General features: G+C 41.6%; 1 protein-coding gene across 6 annotated transcripts in view; it reads left to right on the forward strand.

The window, feature by feature from the left end:
• Positions 1 to 21,218, forward strand: part of LYRM4 (LYR motif containing 4) — a 172,704-nt gene that overhangs the window by 112,150 nt on the left and 39,336 nt on the right. For 2 of the 6 annotated variants that reach the window (XR_006717078.1, XR_006717079.1), the window contains one exon: positions 7,442 to 7,573. The exons of the other annotated variants lie outside the window; for them this stretch is intronic. The gene's annotated coding sequence lies outside the window, so the exon portion shown is untranslated. The remainder of the gene's footprint in view (positions 1 to 7,441; positions 7,574 to 21,218) is intronic. 6 annotated transcript variants of the gene reach the window in all.

The following is a 21,218-nucleotide window of genomic DNA, read 5'->3' on the forward strand; positions in this document are numbered from 1 at the left end:
GAGGGTGGTGGTTAGAGATGGTGTTTTTGTTGTTGTTGTTTTTGTTTGTTTGTTTTTTGCCTCCATTGAATATAACAAATTAAATCCAAGGAAAATTCTCAAACTGTCAAAATAAATTCAATTTGTATTTACTCAAGTACAGATGGTCCCAGTTTTCAATAATTCATTCAGCCAAGGAGGCTTTTAAAAACTAGTATTTTATTCCTCTTTATTCTAAGCCACTTATTTCTTTTCTCCTAAGTCCAAAAATAAGCATATGAAGCTCAGATCAGTGTTTTGTTTCACCTGTGCTGAAGTCTCATCCAGTGGTGGTGATGGGTTGTTCATCCCGATGTGGATTACTTATGAGGTCAAAGGACTTGTTTTACTCCCCTCTACTCTCTGACAGGCTGAAACTAACAAGTGGGAAGTGGCTTAGGTAAAACATCACTCTCTACTCCACTTCTTATCTCGCCCCCTAAAATCAACGAAGGCAGCAAGAACACCTTGAAAAAAAAAAAAATGAAGCACCTCCACACAGTATATTCAGCATAAAAACTGGGCCAGAAGATCACATGGTGTGGCTTTTTAAAACAACTCTCACTTCCTTAGGTCAACACTGTTTACACGATGATGTTGGGTAGCTTCTGAGCTTTTTAAGCGAAACCTTTTAATATTTAATGTGGTTAAAAAAAGGTTTTCCACAGGCAGCTTTCAACACTACCACAAATCTCTGTCTGTACGGTGGTGATTATTGTAGTGTATCCCTTAAAAATTCTATTTTTTTTTTTTTTTTTTTGTACATACTACCAACTCTGGAGTAAATACCAACACAGAACAAAATATTCTCAAATGGCTCTTTCATAGCACTTGCTATTCTAGTGAATGAGATGTTTTTCCCCACTATATGCATTTTTGTTGCTTTTAGTAAAACTTGAATTGTACTTATTTTATGATGTTTTTAAAAAACTAAGATTGCCCTCCTAGCCTTTCACTTTACTGATTTTGTAAGTCTCAGCTTTGTCCATGATTCTCAGTTTCATTCGACACTTCCTTTTAGCAGATTATGGACATGTAAGTCTCAATCTCTGTAACCTGTTTTCTAGAAATAGACTAAAAGGAAAAAAGCTAGCATTTGTTGCAAATTTTGGGAAAATTATGTTGTGTCATATCTAAAAATGAATTTCTAGGATTCTGTAATTATAGTCACTGAGTCGTGTAGTATCAACACAAAACTGGAGAAAAACAAATCAGGACAATTGGATGTTAGCATAGCAGAGCTACAAAAAGATGGCTAAAGGGATCATTAAAGAGTCTGCTCACTGAAAAATAAACACAGACATACACTTGTCTCCACACTAAAACTACTACTAAATCACTCACGGGCAGGAATAATAAGTGATGATTTGAATGAGGAAGTAAGACAAATTCACTGAAACTAGCAGTGTCTTCTATCCTTTTATTTCTCCATTTTCTCATCTAAAAGAAAGTAAAGAAAATACTTCTAATTAGATGCTTACAACGAGTTCAGCATGCTTGACTGGATGATAGGATACCCAAAAGCACTACATTCAAACTCTTAAACTAAGTTCCAGCTGGGGAAGCTTCTGCAGAGCATAGTTTCCCCTTTTTTGTTCTAGTTTCTTGTTTGTTTTGTTTTTAAGAATTACCCACACACACACCAAAAAAGGGGGGGGGGGGAGGGAGAATTCCCTTTAGATTACTAGTCATATAAAAATGCCCTGGGAAGGGGGTGGAGCAAATGGGGAGAGAAAATTGTTTAAAAGTGAATTGGGTTTTGGGGGGGGGGCACCTAGGTGGCTCATTCTGACTTGATTTTGGCACAGGTCATGATCCCAGGATCATGGGATCAAGCCCCGAGTCAGGCTTTGCACTCAGCATGGAGCCTGCTTGAGATTCTCTCTCTCTCCCTCCCCCCATCCCCCCCCCCACTCACAATCTCTCTCTGGAAAATAAAAATAGAAAGTGAATTGGCTTTTAAATAAAAAACTCAAAAATGAATTTCTTTAAAAACACATTTTGTTAAAATATGTAAACAGTGCAATATTGTAACAGCACAGCTCAACGTATTTTTGTAAAATGAAGACATCATGTACTCAGGACCCAAATCAATCAAGTGAACGTTATCAGCACTCCACAAGCCCCTTGTAGTTCCTTGTCCCAGGACCCCACCAAGGATAACCACTGTCCTGATTTATCACATACATTGGTTTTCCTGTTTTTATACTTTCCACAAATGGAATCTGGCTACTCTTGCCCAATATTATTTGAGATTCGTCCATATTATTCTGTGCTGGTGTGGATGGTTTGTCCTCAGGGCTGTATATTTTTTCATTGTGTTAATACACCACAAAACTTATCTGTCCTTTTTTACTACTGATGGGCATTTGGGTAGTTTCGAGTTTAGGGCTGAATAATGCCTACATATATATATTGGTACCTATCTTTTAGTGGATGGTCATTCTAGGACTGGAACTGCCTGGTCATAGACTTTGCATGTATTCAGCTCTAGAAGATTCAGCCAAGCGGTTTTCCAAAATAGATGCACCAAATTGCATCCCCATGGATGCATGCAATTTATATTCTAGTTGTTCCACATCCTTTCTAATACTTTGTATTTTCTGTCCTTTTTCATTGTAACCACTCTAGGGGATATGGTGGTTTTAATTTTAATTTTTCTAATAACTCACAAAGATGAGCCCCTTTTCATGTATTTGTACATAGAGGGATATTTCATGTTTAGAGATTGGAATACCCATTAGAAAGTTGTCAGTGTTGTTCAAGCTGATGTATAGACATAATACAATCCCAGTCAAATTACTAGCAATTTTATTTTTGCAGAAACTGAGAAGCTCATTTAAAAATTCACATGGGTATTCAAAGGACCAAGGATAGCCAAAGAATTCTTACAGAAAATGGAGAAAGCAAGAATACTTGTACTATTGCATAGAAAGGTTTCTAATGCTTTGGTAACTAAGACAGTGTTACTGGTGCAGGGCAAGGCTAACAGATCAATGGAACAGACTACAGTCCAGAAATGGGCCCACTTCTATACTGTCATCTGATCTATGGCAGAGATGACACTGCATTGCAGTGGGAAAGGGATAGCCTTTTCAATAAATGGTGTTCAGCTATTTGGATAACTATTTGGAGATAAAAGAATCTTGACCTCTTCCTCATTTCATGCAAAAAGTGGACTGTAGATTTAAATGGGAAAAATAAATAAATATATATGTGTACTTTTAAAGGGAGACCAAAGAAAACAACCTTACTACCTGGGAGTAGACAAAGATTTCTTAAATAGGACACAAAAAGTATGAACCATAAAAAATTAATATATTGGGCCATGTTAAAATTGTGATGTCAGGGGACCCCTGGTCAGTTCGGTGGTTAGAGCATGTGATTCTTGACCTCAGGGTCCTGGTTCAAGCCCCATGTTAGGCATGGAGCCAACTTAAAAAAATTAATTTAGGGGCGCCTTGGTGGCTCAGTTGGTTGAGCAGCCAGCTGCGGCTCAGGTCATGATCTCACAGTTTGTGAGTTCAAGCCCTGCGTTAGGCTCTGTGCTGACAGCTCAGAGCCTGGAACCTGCTTCAGATTCTGTGTCTCCCCCGCTCTCTCTGCCCCTCCCCCACTCACACTTTGTCTCTCTCTCTCTCTCTCTCTCTCTCTCTCAAAAATAAACATTAAAAAATTTTTAAATAAAAATGGGTGAAAATTTTGAACATTCACAAAAGGTGATAACCAGATGGCCATGTTTTTTCATTTTCTCCTTACTTTTAATAAGAGAATATGTATGTCGTGTACATATTCAGCTACTCTTTACTACTGCCATTCTAAAAGAGTATGCCTAGAAAACATCAATAATATATATAATTACATGAAAACATGATGTCCTTTCAATATTACTGTTTTAGGTTCATGTTGTTTTGATGCCATGAACATATAAACATGCAGAATCTAAAGCATGCAACAGCAGGAAACACCAGATGGTTTCGCACATACTTATAACCCTAAAAAAAAAATTAGCTTTTCCATTACCGTGAAATGTGAGCAAACAGATCTCCTCTGCCTCCTGCTTCTCTCCTTTTCCCTCTCCCCCTCCCTTCTCTCTCTCCTCCCCTCCACCCCTTTCTCTCTCTCTCTCTCTCTCTCTCTCTCTCTCTCTCTCTCACACACACACACACACACACACACACACAGTTCAGTCTTTGAGCTATGGATATCTCATCCCTGACCCAGAGCCACATCAGGCTCACTATTGCTGGTCACTAGTGTCATCTTTATGGAAATAACGAAAGGACACATAAGTGGCAGGAATAGATGAAGTGCAGAAGCCTGTGGTGTTCTCTGCTTGGAAATTTTTTAAAGCTGAAGATTTAATATTTTTTTAGGGAAATGAAATAGGTGTAAACTTGACCAAGTTAAAACATTCTGCTCTAATACATACTTATTAATTAGAATCATCTGTAGGGTTCTGAAAACATGCTGATACCTGGGATCCTGGGTGCAATCTGGAACCTGGGAGGTTTTGTTTTGTTTTGTTTTTTAATTTTTTAAGTTTATTTATTTTGAGAGAGAGAGAGCACAAGCAGGGGAGAGGTAAATAGAGAGGGAAAGAAAGAGAATCCCAAGTAGGCTCCACACACACATCAGTGCAGAGCTCGATGGAAGGCTTGAACTCATGAACCTCAAGACCATAACCTGAGCTGAAACCAAGAGTCAGATGCTTAACCAACTGAGCCACCCATGCGCCCCTGGACCCTGGAGTTTTAAAAGCTCTGTGGGTGATTCTGATGTGCTGGTAAGGTTGTGACCCCTGCGGGTGCTTAAGTCAGGGTGCAGTTAAAACTGAAATCCTACGTTGATTGCTCCAAAGAGCCACCCTGTTAGACTACCTCATTTGTGTTTTGGTTTGACTGGGGAGGAGGGATATTTGTTCCTTTTAGAGTACTTCTCCAGGGACCTGAGTCCTGGGAATGACTAACAGAAAGTGGTAAAACTGTCTTTTCAGGAATATGCTCACATGTTCTACACAGGGTCCCCTACCTTCCTAGTTACCCCAGGAGCACCTCACTGCAGATAGTGTGTACACAGTGCTAGTTCAGCAAAGAAGGCTACTGCAAACAAGAAGGATCTAGATTTCTAGTACATCCGGCCATCCTCCCTCCTTCCTTCTCAGCCCCACCACACTGATTAAGAATTCATGATTGTAACTCAAGTATTTCAATACCGTGAAAGCACAGAGTCCTGGCAGTTCCTTCCAAAGAGAAACATGGTGGTAGTGGCTGTTAAAATTTTTACTTTTTAAATGCCATTGTGAATATAGATATACTGTAATGAAAATAAATCACTAAAATTTTTACATAATTCATACAGCCTTTTGTAACTGGTTTCTTCCATGATTAATATCTTATTTACTTTCCCCTTCAGTAACCAAAAATAATTGATGTACTACATTTTAATATTTTGTATTTGTACTGCTTTAATTGATTTCATAAGTTATTCCAAATGCTGACCGCAAAGGTTATTTTATACTCATCTAATAATCGATTTAAGGTTGTAATATGTTGGGGGAACATAGATTATATACAACAGTTTGAAGACCATGCAATAGAAAAGTCTAAATAAGGCAAATAAAGGAAAACTTTTAAAGATAAAACCTACTAGTCTACTATGTAGCTAATAGGTTTTTTCATATCTTAAGTTTTTTCCATTCTTTACCCATGTCCTCTGCCAACCAAAGAGCAAACAGGAGATAAATTTTAATCTCCAACCCTTAATCTGATTCTTATTCTTAACACGTTTTTCATTCACTAGATCAGAATATTGTTATTTAATAAAGGACCTAAATTTGTACACCATTAACCTTAATTTGGAACATTTTGGTTACTCAGTAATTTAACAATTTCTTCTAGTTTTGCATACATCATATATATTACCCCATGCAGAGGCTCAACTTTTTCAGTAGGTTGGACAGGACCAGTAGGTAGTATTATATTCTTCATTTGTCTAATGAAGTCCAGAGAAGTTAGACTGTGACTTTCTCTATTATAAATACAGGATTCAACTATTACTAGAATTCCATTTTTCTGATCTAAATCCTTTGCTCCGTTTGTTTGGGAAGCATTTTCATCTCTGTTAATTTAGGGCCCAGTCAGTTCGGAGGCAGAGGAAGGGAAGGAATATATCTACTAGTCAGTGATAGCCACTGAATTCAAACACTGAGAAGGATGCCACTCAGACCTCGACTTGGTTGAGAATCACACCCCTGAGAAGCCAGCACTTTGGCCTCCAATTTTCAGTTGAGGAAATGGAGACTCAGGGAGTCTACTAACCAGTCCCAAAAGAGTGAGACCCAGGTCTGTCAGGTGCTGAAATTCCTTATTTGCTACTTCTCCAGGAATTCAGCATCCAGTTAGGAGGGAGGGGAAATTACACACACACATGGACACACCTGAAATTAAAGTATCATTTACTGTTCTGGAAGTTGCAGAAAGAGTAGTCACCAAGTTAAAGGGTTCCAGAGAAACAAAAGATCACTTCTGAATGGATGGTCAGCAGAACTCCTTTTTCACTGAGAAGATTCACCATGGCTAAAGTCTAAGAAAGGAGATTTGGGCAGGCCAAGATTAGATAGATAGATAGATAGATAGATAGATAGATAGATAGATAGATTTCGGTAGGCAAAATAAACAAGATGGATGGATGGATGGATGGATGGATGGATGGATGGATGGATGATGGATGGACGGACGGATGGGAGGAAGGAAGGAAGGAAAACATTCCAAGGAAAGATGATAGCTTAGAAGGAGAAAGCCAAAGAGATGGGGGAAATGAGGATGTAGGGAATAGATGAGCAACAGGAAAAGCAGATTTGAAGACCTTGCGTATATGCTGAATGAGCATGGCTAGTTTAATATATGCCCAATTCCAAATGCTAAGATAAGTGCTGCTAGGTTAAAGGAAGCATCAAGAATTTTTGAACTGAACTGATCCCATAAAGCTTCACAGCAGAGCGTGATTTGAGGTGGATATAAAGATAGGTATGAATTTTAAGGAAAATTCTTGAACAAAATGTCAAGATGGGAACACTAAGACCTAAGGTATGATTGCCAGGTATAGATGAGAGGACAGCTTTGCTTTAAGAGAGACTTTGCGGTGGGTTAGGAGGCAGTGCAGAACCATTGAAAGTGTTTTAGTTCAAATGCTGCCCTCATCAACCTCTTTATTGTAAATACAATGGATAAAATATAATAAAAACAAAAAATAATTTTCATCCTTTTATCTTACATAATCTCTTAACTTTTAACCATGTGTTGACCTATGTCTCTCCTGGTTTTTGAAATACCCCCACTGTCCTGGCTTCTCTTTTACCATTATTTAGTCCCCTTTGTGGGTTCCTTTGTTCACCCATCTCCTTGTCTCCCCGCATTACCAGAGTCTGCCCTACTCATCTTCATCCTCTTCAGAAATGACCTGAGTGGCAGTGACACCTAAATATATGTTTCCAGCCCACACTTCTCTCCAGACTACACCCTGATCTGCCTTCCTCCTTGACGTTTCACCCGGGGTGAGTACGGCACCTGCTGTCAACCTTGCCCTGTCCAACCCAGCTCTTGCCCAGACATAGATCTGGTCCTGACCCTCCTTGTTGAAAACTCTCCTGTGACTCTCCATGAGGTGGCATTTGCCCATTTCCCAGTGTGGCCCAGCTGAGTGTCAACATTCTGAACCCACCTACACAACGAGTGTACCAAGGCCTTCTCCTCACCCACATTCCCCTATAATTATGGACCTTTAAAAAATTCCCACTCAAACAGATGGGCATGATGCCTCTAGAAATCTTTGTTTCTTCCAGAGTTGACCCTCTTCCAACCCAGCAAAGGCAATGGCAGTGATTATTTAGATTTCTGCTCCACAGGCATAACCTCAAGAGCTGTAGACCAGAGGAAAGAACCCTCCATAGCACAAATTTATCTCTCTCTGAGGCAGGTGCTTTGGAAAAGAATATTATTAAAGCTGGCTTGTGACATTATGTTCAGGGTCAGTCTTCATTGCCAAGAGTACCTGCCAAAGGTTTATCTGCTCGTATTTGCTTATGCTAGAAATACTGATAAATTACTCCTATTCTATATAAATGTGAATGTATATGTATTCTATATAAATACATCTGTGCATGCACGCACATATATACATACAAAACATGCATATGTGTGCATACATATATATATACATAGGCACATTCACATTCACACACGTGCCCCAATACACATATGTATATAAAACTGTTGGGGAATGGGGACCATTTTTCTTTTTTCTTTTTTCCCCTTCCTTCTGAGTCTGTCCCAAAGTCAACAGAGTGGGGTATACTTTGTGATGGCGTTGCCTTGGAGTTTAGTGCTGACACTCTTTTTCAAAGTCCTGTATTCTCTTTTCCTCAGCCACCTTGGCTGGCAGTAGGGGCTGTGGACTGCACGGAAGTCCCGGGTGCTCTCACCACAGTCTCTGCCCACGGTCTTGATTGAAATCCAGCTCACGTTATAGCGCTCAGGCTCAGGCATTGTTAGAACTGAGAGATATATTCAATTTTAAGCAAGAACAAACTAAATCTGCCTTCTAAGGAAAAGTAGGCCCAGCCTCCTGTGGCATTTCTTTAAATGGATTAATATGTTGATCTGGGAGAAATCGGGAGCCATCCTTCATGTTTTCATTATGAAGCCAGGTGAAATGAAAACCAAATCTTACTGCTAAATGCCACCCTGGGAATTCTGCAGTGTTGTTTCTATTTTAAACCAAACTGCAGGATTTCTTCTTTAGTTAAAGCATAATGTTGTAAATATAAAATTTCAGTATTCCTTTCTTTTTTTAACTTTAGACACCATTTAGTTGCTTCCTGTTTGCAGAGCTCATACCAGGAACATTTTATAATGTTAAGCGGATGTGAATATCTAATCACATGAGAAACAGTTGCTGTATATCTACCTTCACGTGTTGGAGAAATTGCAGCCTGAGCCTGGTAATAAGGTACTAATTATCAGAGTGCTGCATCATAGTCCTTAGCAGACACCTAAGCCTTTATTCACTTAAATGTTTGTTTTTAAGTGAAATTATCAGTCATAAAATAAAGCATAGGCATGAAATGCTGACTTTTGTCATGCTAAATTATTCTTGGTGATTTAGGGTAAAACACTTTTCCATGTCGTGTGCTTTCACTCAGTATCTGTTTATAAATGAGCAAAGATGGGGGGGCGCCTAGGTGGCTCAGTTGGTTAAGCGTCCAACTTCAGCTCCAGTCACAGTCTCACGGTTCGTGAATTCGAACCCCGCATCAGGCACTATGCTGACAGCTCAGAGCATGGAGCCTGCTTCAGATTCTGTGTTTGCCTCTCTCTGCCCCTCTCCTGCTCGTGCTCTGTCTCTTTCTCTCTCAAAATAAATAAACATTAAAAAAATAAATGAGCAAATATGATTTTAAGAGAATGGAAGAATACTTTTCTCTGTTTTCTTAGTTACACACTCTGAACTTGTCATCCTGTACTGTTTATCTGAGTTTAAGGGGAAATTTCTGGAAGAAAGACTGACTGAGCATTGCTTTTTTATTATTATTATTTAAATTCAAGTTAGTTAACATATGGTGTAATAATGGTTTCAGGAGTAGAACCCAGTGATTCATCATGTCCATATAACACCCAGTGCTCATCCCAACAAATGCCCTCTTTAATGCCCATCACACATTTGGCCCATCCCCCCACCCACCTCCCCGCCAACAACCCTCAGTTTGTTCTCTGTATTTAAGACTCTCTTATGGTTGCCTCCCTGTCTGTTTGAAACTATTTTTTCCCCTTCCCTTCCCCCATGGTCTTCTGTTAAATTTCTCAAATTCCGTGAGTGAAAACATAGCAGTCTTTCTCTGGCTGACTAATTTTGCTTAGCACTCTAGTTCCATCCACGTTGTTGCAAATGGCAAGACTTCATTATTTTGATCACCAAGTAATATTCCCTTGTGTATGTATCTTTGTTATCCATTCATCAGTTGATGGACGTTTGGGCTCTACTTCACACCTGTCAGAATGGCTAAAATTAACAACTCAGGAAACAATAGATGTTGGTGAGGGTGTGGAGAAAGGGGAACCCTTTTGTACTGCTGGTGGGAATGTAAACTGGTGCGGCCACACTGGAAAAAACAGTATGAAGGGTCCTCAGGAAACTAAAAGTAGAACTACCCTACAATCCATCAGTGGCGCTCTGTTTATCCAAAGGACACAAAAATGCTGATTCAAAGGGGCACATGCACCCCAGTGTTTATAGCAGCGCTATCAACAATAGCCAAATTAGGGGCATTGCTTCACAAGGCAAAGTTCAAAATGCTGAGAGGGTGTTTCATCTTCAGAACTCAGCTGGAGTGGAAGGTCAGGGTCTTGTGACCTCACCATGACGTTTATTGTAATTTGAAACCCTTGAAGATTTGCAGGCAGCTACCAGGCTGCTTCTGGGGAGCCTTACAGCAGTCAAGATTCCTCTCCCTGAGGGGACCCAGAATATCCCCTTGCGTTAGGCTATTTCTGTTTGCACAAAACAGATAATAGATTCAGAAGTGTGGGTTGGCTTGGAACAGATCTGAGATGGGGCTTTATTCTAATGACACCTGGAGAAATGGGGCAGCTTAGCAAAGATTGCCAGCCATTTACCTGTCTTACCTCACCATAGACAGGTCCTTCGAGATGGAACGGCAGCTCCCAAAGTTCACCTTTTCCTTTCCTGCTGCTTTGCTGCTGCATCTTTGCTTCCCCACCCCCACCCCTGCTGCTTATTCTTTCTGCTGCTGGTGGGCTGGCTGACTCTGTTTCAAGCAGTTGCTTCAATTTCCTCCGTTTGGAGCACACCCACCCTCCATGGGCAGAGTTCTTGTGGTCTGGCCAGGTACCTGTGGTCCGTGCACCTCTGCCACTCGACAGAGAAGGCTCCATGAGCCTCAGCTTGGTTCATCTTGCATTTAGGCTGCGTCTCTGGGACACGGTCTTCCTCTTCAGAGCTAGCAATGTGGCCTCGTTGTCTTGGATTCGATACAGGAGTATTCATTTCATACCTTTGCCTCCTGTTTTGGCAAACACTCTAGAAGACAGATGATAGAGTCCTATTGAAGAATTCACTATTGGATGACCAAGATTATAAATCTGTGTGGTTACCTCTGGAGAACTCTAGGTGAAATGAGAATGTCTGGTTTGTCCCACCTGCCTCCACAGGTATCTCAAGACTTTTCTCTCTGCTCTTTTTTTCTTAGCCATATACATCAACTGTTACTTATTTTGCAGGGAACATGTATGATACTTTGGAACACACACAAAGTGTAACATACGAGAGTGTATATATAGTGTGAATACAGGCTGTACCCCACCAGAGATCTTTGCTTTGCTTTGTTTAATGCTTTAAACTTTCCTAAATGCTCTCCCATCCTTTATCACTTTAATCTTCCAAGTAACTAGGAGAGGCTAATCTCCACCTTTTGCTGCTGAGAAAACAGACCTAACACTACACACAGAACCATTATTACAATCCCAGTTTTCTGATACGTTCCACAACGTCTTGCCACAAAAGTGTACGATCACTGAATGATGTGTGCATGCACGGCTTCCCCCCACCCCACCCTGCCAGGCACACATACACACACCTGTTGAGACTCATTTATTGAAAACTGATAGAATTTACCAGCATCGATAATTTTTCCATTCTGTATATGGTATTGGCGGCTGAGAAATTAATGATTAGCCTAGTAAAGATGGAGTCTGAAAACCTGTCCTATGTCTTCAGTATTGTTAGCAGTCAGTCTAACGGTAGGCAGTGTGGGAAAGTCAGTGATTCTGTACAGAAAAGAATCAGTGTTTCCAAATCACTCGTCTTCCTAACATCCATCCATTCAACCAGCCATCCTGTTAGAGTGACATCGTTTGGAAAAAGTCCCAGACCTGGGATAAAGGGACCTGAATTCTGATACATGCTTAGGATGTAATTTGGATTAAGTCACTGTACATTTGTGAATCTGATTTTTTTTAAGTTTATTTATTTATTTTGAGAGAAAGAGAGCGAAAGAGTGCAAGCTCGGGGCGGGTGGGGGGCGGGGGGAGAGAGAGAGAGAGAGAAATCCCAAGCAGACTCCATGTTCAGCACAGAGCCTCAACGCAGGGCTTGAACTCAGGAACCATAAGATCGTGACCTGAGCTGAAATCAAGAGTGAGATGCTTAACTGACTGAGCTACCCAGGCTCCCTATAAATCTGATTTTTGTTTTTTAATCTGTAAAATGAGGTGTTGGGATTTTGTTTTCTGATGTTTCATCCATGTGCAGCATGGACTTAGGTCCGACACACCATCGTCTACTATAGTATCCTCTTTGTAACCTCCTTACCCACCCACTCCAGAGCCTGGAGACTGGGAAGGGTAGTATCACTGATGTATTAAAAATCTTCCTTAGGCCCAATTTCCAGGTATTATATGAAATTCCCTCTGCTGCTTAATTCCACTGAATTACATTTTTCATGTTAATAGGCTAATATTTTTTGAACTTGTAAGATTGAATGTATGGAATGAAATCAATATCTCTGATAATTACTTGACGGGGGTGGGAAGGTTGAGTAGAAAGTCATTTAAAACTCGCAGACTAATATTGATTAAAATTATTGGCTTGAAGATTTAGAATATCTAAAATGTAGCCCCGGCATTTACAATGACATGTAGCAGGTCATTTTCTTTACTGGATTTAGGGAAGAACCAGTAATTTAGAATCAGAGCATTCTGTACATCCCTATATAGGGTGTTCTCAGGCTTTATTCCTGCAATTTCGCATTTTTATGTGGGATGGTCTAAGGGACAAGCAGTTCTCTCTTTCAGAATTATTGGAATCTTTCTTTTGTTATCTTTCAGTATTCACAGAATATGTGGTCATTTCATTCAAGTGTCCATGAATGATTCTAGAGAGATCCATAGTTCTTTATGTTTGTTGAATGCCATGTAACAGTGGTTCCCAATTCTGGCTAACCATTCAACATATTTTTTTTTAAGATCACACAGATGATTTTGGTGAGCATCCCTATTGAAAACCACAGGTTTACCAAAAGTGTCAGATTATAATTCACATGGTTTTCTGTCACTTTCACTCATCATGAGAAAGATACAAGAAGCCTTAGTGATGATCCCCCACCCCTTTCACAGAGAAGGCAATTGAGGCTCGGGTTAAGTGAGCTGCCGAAAGTAACACTTCATCTGCTTTTTTTCCCCAATGTCCAACTTCTGCACCGACCCACTGTGTTATAACCTGAAGTCTTAGCCATGTTTCAGATTATCAAAGCTTCAGGAGAAACAAACCTGAAAAACACAGTATATTGTGACAATCATGGAACCACAGAGAAGCAGAGTTAGGTGAATACTCTTCTCGTTTAAGGGCCTGAAAGCCCAGCGGCCTTAAGTATCGTGTCAAGGATGTACCACTGGCTGTTACATATATGATCTGTAGGTAAATAAAATAGTAAGTACTCTTACTGTGTAGTCAGCCCTTTATAGCATTCTCCACCCACCAGCAGGTTCACCATTAGAGGGCAAGGGGGTAAAACGTCAGCCCAGCTGCACAATTACATTTGCCTTCTGGCCCAACCTGAAAACCCTACCCAGTCATTAACAGAGCAGACCCAAAGAGGAGGGCTTTCTTCAGAAGGACACAGTTAATATCTCATTATCTGAGAACAGTTCCCATTAGCATGTTCATTTTAACTGGGTGTTGAGATTAGCTAGTAGTCAACTCAGGCAGTGAGGAAATGGCCTTTTGATGGGTGGGACTGTAGGAGGAAGGATGCCTGCAGGAGGTGGACAGCCAGAAGGACAGGCAGAATCACGGTATAAGCCAGAGGGAGGTAGCTGGACTTGCCTCCACCTGCCCATTTACCTCCACCATCCATGCGTTCTGATTGCACGTTTTTACCAAAAAAGATACAGTGAAGTAGACTTTTTTTTTAGATCAGAAGGATGAAAGGTTACTAACAGCCAGCTCTGCTTCCTTGTCTAATCTACTATGTCATGCCAGGCACTGAACTACTTACTACAGATGTGTTGTCAGATTACAAGTTGTTTATCTCCGATGGATGTTTCCCCAAGTGGCATAAGTTATATGGGTGCTAACATTTTCCTAAGAAATGCTCTTGGCATCACATACCTGCCAGCAACATCTCACTGATCAGGGAAGCAGCATGGTGGAGCGGAAGCACAGAGCTGAGAGGCAGCCAGTGTTTGCATGCTGCTACCCAGAGGCAATAAAATGAAATTGAGTTAGTGATTTATTTCCAATTCCCATACTCCATGATTCCAGTGACTCATGTTGGCAAGAATATTATAATCATACTGTAATTCATTCATTACATATGTGTGTATCAGGGCGCCTGGGTGGCTCAGTTGGTTAAGCGGCCGACTCTTGATCTCGGCTCAGGCCATGATCTCGCAGTTTGTGGGATCAATCCCCACATCAGGCTCTGTGTTGACAGTGCGGAACCCGCTTGGGATTCTGTGTCTCCCTCTCTCTCTCCTTTTGCGTCTATCTCTCTCTCTCTTTCTCCCTCCCTCTCTCTCTCTTCCAAAATAAATGTTTAAAATTAATCTTTAGTTTTTTTACTAAATTTTTAATTTTTAATAAATAAATATGTGTGTGTCACCTTCTCTGTCTAGGGGGTTATGCTAGATGCTGTGGGGAATGCAGCAATGAGTCCCACAAGACCTGCCCTTCTGGAGCCTCCCATCCAGCCTGGGAGATCAAAGTATGTCCAGAAAGTTCTCCCAGAAAGTGAAATGAAAAATAATCAGTTGAGAAAGATGTGGAAAAATAAACTTATAGTTTTTGAGCCTCTCTGTGTGCCCTAGGGACTCTACTGGATATTTTATATACATTTAATGTAATTATCATGATAATCCTGTGGGGTAGGTATTATTATCCCATGTTATAGATGAGGGAGCAAACATTCAGAGAATAAGTAATCTGCCCCTAGTTGTACAGCTAGTATATTGAGCCACAACTCAGAAACAAGCCTTTCTGATTCCAAACTCAGACTTTTTCTATTACATCATGTCGCCTCCAGTTAAAATTCTAGGAGAATTGATACTCAGATAGTTTTGGCGGGGCATGATAAGCACTTTCTGGTAGAGGAGCATTTGCTCAAGGGCTTAAATATGGTAGAAGTGGCGTATGTTAGCTGGAGAGTATATATATTTCAGCAAGGACACTGGAGGGAAAAAGCAGTGGGCTGGTAGGAACCCCTGCCTGCATGTACTCTCTGCCACGTGAGCAACACTTGTGAAAGTGTGGTCACGGAGCAGGGAAGGGCTGAGGCAGGTTGCAGGGGCAGATCCTACAGTTACTGCAAAGGCATCTCAGTGCTACGCCAGATTTGGGTGAGAGGTCATATCTGGCTCTGTCTTATGAGTACTTGTGTGTGGAGAGATGAGATCTGAGTCCACTGGACTGGCTGGGGTGCAAAGATGCAGGACTGAGCTGCCAGACCGAGATCAAAGGTCAGACATGGGGAATGGAGACAGCGGAGCATTCTGTGGCCTTCTCATGAAGGTCCTGTCATCAGGGAACCACACCCAAGAGCAGGGGCAGACTGGAGATGCACACGATTTCTTCAGCAGCAGTTCTAGGACTCCAGAGAGTGGTCAGAGCCAGAGTACGTGGGCGTCACGCTTTTGTAGGGGGAAGGGAGTCAAGGTGAAGTAGTAAGCTGGCACTCTACTGTTGACTAAGCACAGTTGGTACCTCCTGTGCTATTTGCAGTGGCTGAAGAGAGACCACAGAGAAAGAATAGCGGTGCTAATGGCTAACAATTATTAACTGCCTGCTTGTACCAGGCACTGTGCTCAGCGTTGTGCATACCTCAGTCCCTGTGCATGTCCCTGTGAGGCGGGGGTCATTTTTCATAGCTAGGAGCTAAGACAAGGGGAAGTAAATAAACCAACTAGTAAATGAAAAAGCCGGGGTTGGGGCACAGGTCTGATGGCCATTAAGTCCACCGACTTGGTTAAACAGAGAGAAGGAAAAGAGATGCTGTGATGGGGGAAAGTCAGACTCCAAAAAAAGAAAACCGGAGACAGCTGATTCCTGTTTATCAGTTGGCCACTAAATCCTTGGAAAGTAAAGGTCGGGGCTGGAGTGACTTTGCATGACAGGTGCTGGTTCACCACCATTAACATTCACCTGCCTCCCAGAAAGCTTGCATATTGAGCTCTTAACTGATGTACTAGAATTTTCCCTACTCGCAATAGAACAGATGGACTGTGGCACATTATGTGCCTCTCACTGCCCCATATTACTGTAGCCTGAAAGAAGGGTGAATGTCTGAAAGTCAGCAAGGATGCAGGGAGGCCAGAGACACACTGCTGTGCTCATCTGCTTCTGTGCATGAAGGTCTGACATGTAACCTTTGCCCTTCTTTACATTCACCCTACAGTATTTTTAAGCGATGAATGTTTTACTTGCAATAGTAACTATCTTAATACTGTGATGAGCCAGTAAGATGGCTTATCCTCGAATGGCTTCTACACCATGTGTATGTGTGCGTGTGTATGCATGTGCATGCATGCACGCACACATATGATTGTAAATGGAATTGTAGATCTGATGGTTACATTTGCAAATATATTTTATTTTAGGGGGACACTGGCTCAAAATTTTCCATTTTTCTCATAGTATTACTATTTCAATCATGGCTCAGCAGGGAAGGCTTATTTGAAGCTCTGACCACTCACCTAAATTTAAGATATAACAAACCCTCTGATGTTCTGATCTCCACAGCAATGAAAGACTTCAGGGATACATTTTTTTTTCTTCCATAAGACATACCAAGATTTTTAGTCTGCTTTTCCCACCAACCTTAGGATATATCGTGTTATCCTGAGATATTTAATAGCCAGATGGATTAGGTAAATCTGACTGCTGAGGGTTACTTTGCAGTTTCTGGCTCTTTCCACCCTGTCCATCCACAAAGAACACTTGGAGACTGTCCAGAGAAGCAGTAAGGACCAACCAGCGGTTTGAGCTGTGACTTTCTAGGAAGGCTTGGATCCCGGCTCTGTGACATGCTATGTAATCTTGATTAAACCATCCACTGCCATCCCAGCCCCCACTCTAGAGTCTAAGATAATGAGCCAGACACCATCCTTGATGCCTCTGTCCTCGAGATGTGGGTGAATTAATGAGCTAATGCCAAAAAAAACCTAAAAGAGACTTGGATTGAAGGACCTCTCAGAGGAACAGCCTCCTGTTGCACTGCTTCTCCACCGGCAGGCTTTTCCCACATAGCATGCTTCCTTCAGGCCCTCATCCTCTCATTATCCTCATTTCATCCGTACCTGTGAGAGTATTCGATATCACTGCAGTGAACCTGTTCCACTTACAGTTTTGAAAAACCTGAAAATATCACACACCGTAATGAAGTTTCAGTGGATTACTAATGATCACTCAGGACTGTATGTCCAATGCTAAATTGGCTAAATTTTACTTTCCCAATCATTTATCTGAAACATAAGTATCATCCTACAATCCTAAAAAATAGTAATAGTAAGTAATACGAAATTTTAAGCTTAAAGTACAGTTTTGTAATATCAAACAAGTAGCACGTCACATAAATGAAACTTTGTTAAAGGAGCTGCTGTAGATAAGAAATGAAACTAGAGTTCTGAAAGAAATCCAAAACTTCTATTGAATTTTACAGTTAGAAGTGTGTCAGAAATGACAAAGTAATCTCCCTATGTATATTTATAGGTTTAATGAGCAGTTATTTCATTTATATATCTTTCATATAAATGGAAAATGATTCCAAAGCAGAGGCTGTCATTTTCAGTAAGTGTTTCTGGCATGGTTTTAGAAGAGTTTACTTCTAAGGTCTGAGATCATGACCGACCTAGCTTGGTCGGTTAACCGTCCAACTCTCGATTTCAGCTCGGGTCGTGACCTTACAGCTTGGGATTCAGTTTGGGATTCTCTCTCTCTCCCTTTCTCTGCCCTTCCTCTGTCACTCATGCTCTCTCTCTCTCTCTCTCTCTCTCGCTCTCTCTCTCTCTCTCAAAAATAAATTTAAAAAAAACTTTTAGAAGAGTTGATTGCTGTAAAGTGTATGTGTGTGTGTGTGTGTTCATCTCTTCACCAAGTAAATGTTATTACCCACTAACTAACCTGAAAATTTTTCTTTCACTGAAAAAACATTTTCCAAGACTAATCGGTTTTCACACTTTTTCATCTGTGTTTTGCACTTGAGAACATTTAGAAGGCACAGTTCAAATGGACACACTGATCAAGACTCAGATTCAGAGCCTGACTGTCCCAGCCCACATTGTGCAGTCCTCCCCTGCTTATACTGCAAGTATCCAAGAGCCTCGGGCTTGTCAAGGCCTTCACTTCTCCTGTTTTCAATAAACACCTCCTCAGTGCAGTGCAAGGCATGAAGGAGCAGACACGGCCCCTGCTCTCAGGAGCTGGCAGTCTGAGAGAACAGACATTAAACAGACAAGCACACGGGTGACTCTATCACAAGCCAAACTAAGTGCTGACAAGGAGGGCACATGACAGGATGCCCAGGGACACCAGTCAAGGATGTCTTGAGACCGAGTGACACTTGGTCTGGGCCCTGGCGATAAGCAGAGGTGCGTGAAGGGAGGGTGGAGAAGGGCAGGCGTCCTGCAGGTGGGGACAGACCATGCAGAGACCCTCAGTGCTGCAGAGCACGGCATATTCCAGGAAGTGGAGGAAGAGCCCCTTGCCCTGGCTTCCCCACTCCAAGCCGCTCTGTCCACAAGAGAGAGTGTCTCCACCACCTCAGCCGCCATCTCCTATCAGCGCCACTCATTTATGAGACCTGGAGCTTCAGAGCTTACAGGAGAACTCACGTCAGCAGCACCCCAAGAGAAGCAAGAGGCAAAACAGGACATAATTTGTCCCCCGGTTCACTCCTACCTAACTTGGCTTGCTAACACAAGCAATCCAAGCAGTGGGGATGGAAGGTCAATAATCCATATTTCTCTGCATAGAATTTTTTTTAGGATTGTGAAATTTTGTATCTGTGTTTACTGTCTTCCTTTGAACGAAGATTAACCTTTTTTAATTTTTTCTAATGTTTATTTTTGAGAAAGAGAGAGAGCATGAGCAGGGGAGAGGCAGAGAGAGAGGGAGACACAGAATCCAAAGCAGTCTCCAGGCTCTGAGCTATCAGCAGCAAATCTGATGAGGGGCCCAAACTCACAAACATTGAGATCATGACCTGAGCTGAAGTCGGACACTTAACCAGCTGAGCCACCCAGGCACCCCTTTTTAAAAATTTTTTTTCAAACAAAGATTAAAAGGGACCCATTTATAAAACAGATAGCCAAATATATTTATTTACTGTTATGCATATTAATATAACAAATATTTTTGGTCATATGAGCATATATAAAATTTGGTTAAGCAAATCCAAGGACTTTTTTTTTAATGTTTTTATTCTTAGAGAGAGAGAGAGAGAGAGAGAGAGAGAGAGAGCACAAGCGAGGGAGGGGCATAGAGAGAGAGGGACAGAGAATCCAAAGCAGGCTCCAGGCTCTGAGCTGTCAGCACAGAGCCCAACGCGGGGCTTGAACCCACAAGCCATGAGATCATGACCTGAGCCAAAGTCAAACACCCAACCAATTGAGCCACCCAGGTGCCCCCAAGGGCTTTTTTTACTTAATCGGGGACAGTATATTTTCTAGACACTGATAACCCACAATTTAAATTATAATCTCATCATGAACCTTAATTCTCAGGGAAAGGGACACTTACCTACTTCTGGTCACTCTTTTTTTTTTTTTAATGTTTATTTATTTATTTTGAGAGAGAGCTCATGTATGAATGGGGGAGGGGCAGAGAGAGAATTCCATGCAGGCTCCGTGCTGTCAGCATGGAGCCTGACACTGGGCTAAAACCCACTAAGGATGAGATCGTGACCTGAGCCAAAATCAAGGACTCCCAATCAACCAAGCCACCCAGGCGCCCCATGGTCACTGACATTTTTGGTGAAACCTGAAGGAATTGTTCATTGGTAGCCTAACCAGTCAGTTTAACACCCATCCCCAGATCCAGCTTAAAATGTGAGGACATCAGGTAGATTATGACTACAAATGTTTGCTTCCTGGTTAAAGAAAAGAAAATCCCACATATCCTTGTTCTGTTAAGGTAATAAAAGGAATTCACATAGAACATAAATTAAACATAAATTGCTAAAACAAAAAATGTTTGGCTCAAACACAAGCATCACAGCAAAGCTTACCTGTCACCCAACTAGGAACATCATTAAAAGTAGAAATCTCCAGCCTACACAGTACCTGGTCATGGCTTCTTATAGGCTATAAGGGTTCATCTCCTGCTCTGCAAGGAGAAATGTTGGCAAGATTATTGCACCGTCTCTGTGCAATCTTCTCACACGCTGTTCCATTTTCCAGTGAAAGTCAAAAATGACCCTCTAGTAGTGTCTCTCTCTCTCTCTCTCTCTCTCTCTCTCTCTCTCTCTCTCTCTCTCCCCAAATCTCTGACCCGAGAATATGATAGGACTGTTTCGTATTATAACAACAAGTCCTGGATCGGTTAATTCAATGGCCCATAGACCTGGCTCCAGCTTGACAATGTCCAACAGTAAAAAATAGAAAGTCCCTGTCTCCTTGTCTTAAGAGCAGGGACACCTTTTCCACAAGGCCTCAACCATCCTCCCTTCTAGTCACATTGACCAGAAGTGTGTTATATGGTTGTGCTCCAGCCATTCATTGGTCAGATAGATTGAGACCACAGTGACTGCCTTAGATCAATCAAGGTGGACACCTTGGGGCTAGAGAGAGACCAGCCTTCTCTAAGGCTCACAGGGGGCTGGACAGTTTGGGGCCTTGTTGGGAAGGAAGGAGGCAAAGAAGGGGCAGCTGTGGATGGGTAGCCAATGGTCTCAGCCACAGTAGGTTTAACACATGGGGCCCAGGAAACCTGCATTTAACAAGTACTCCAGGTATTGCCCAGTAGTAGCAACTGGACAAGCACTTCAGTTTGACCCCTGCTCTCCCTTTACCAGCTCCATTACCTTAGATAAATCAGCATGTCTCACATCTGCATCGCAGTTTTCCCACTAATAACAACGATGTCTCCCTCAGAAGATGACAGGAAAAAAAAAAAAAAGAAGATGACAGGAAAAG

This window comes from Leopardus geoffroyi, chromosome B2 (genome assembly GCF_018350155.1).
Source record: "Leopardus geoffroyi isolate Oge1 chromosome B2, O.geoffroyi_Oge1_pat1.0, whole genome shotgun sequence".
Lineage (NCBI taxonomy): Eukaryota > Metazoa > Chordata > Mammalia > Carnivora > Felidae > Leopardus > Leopardus geoffroyi.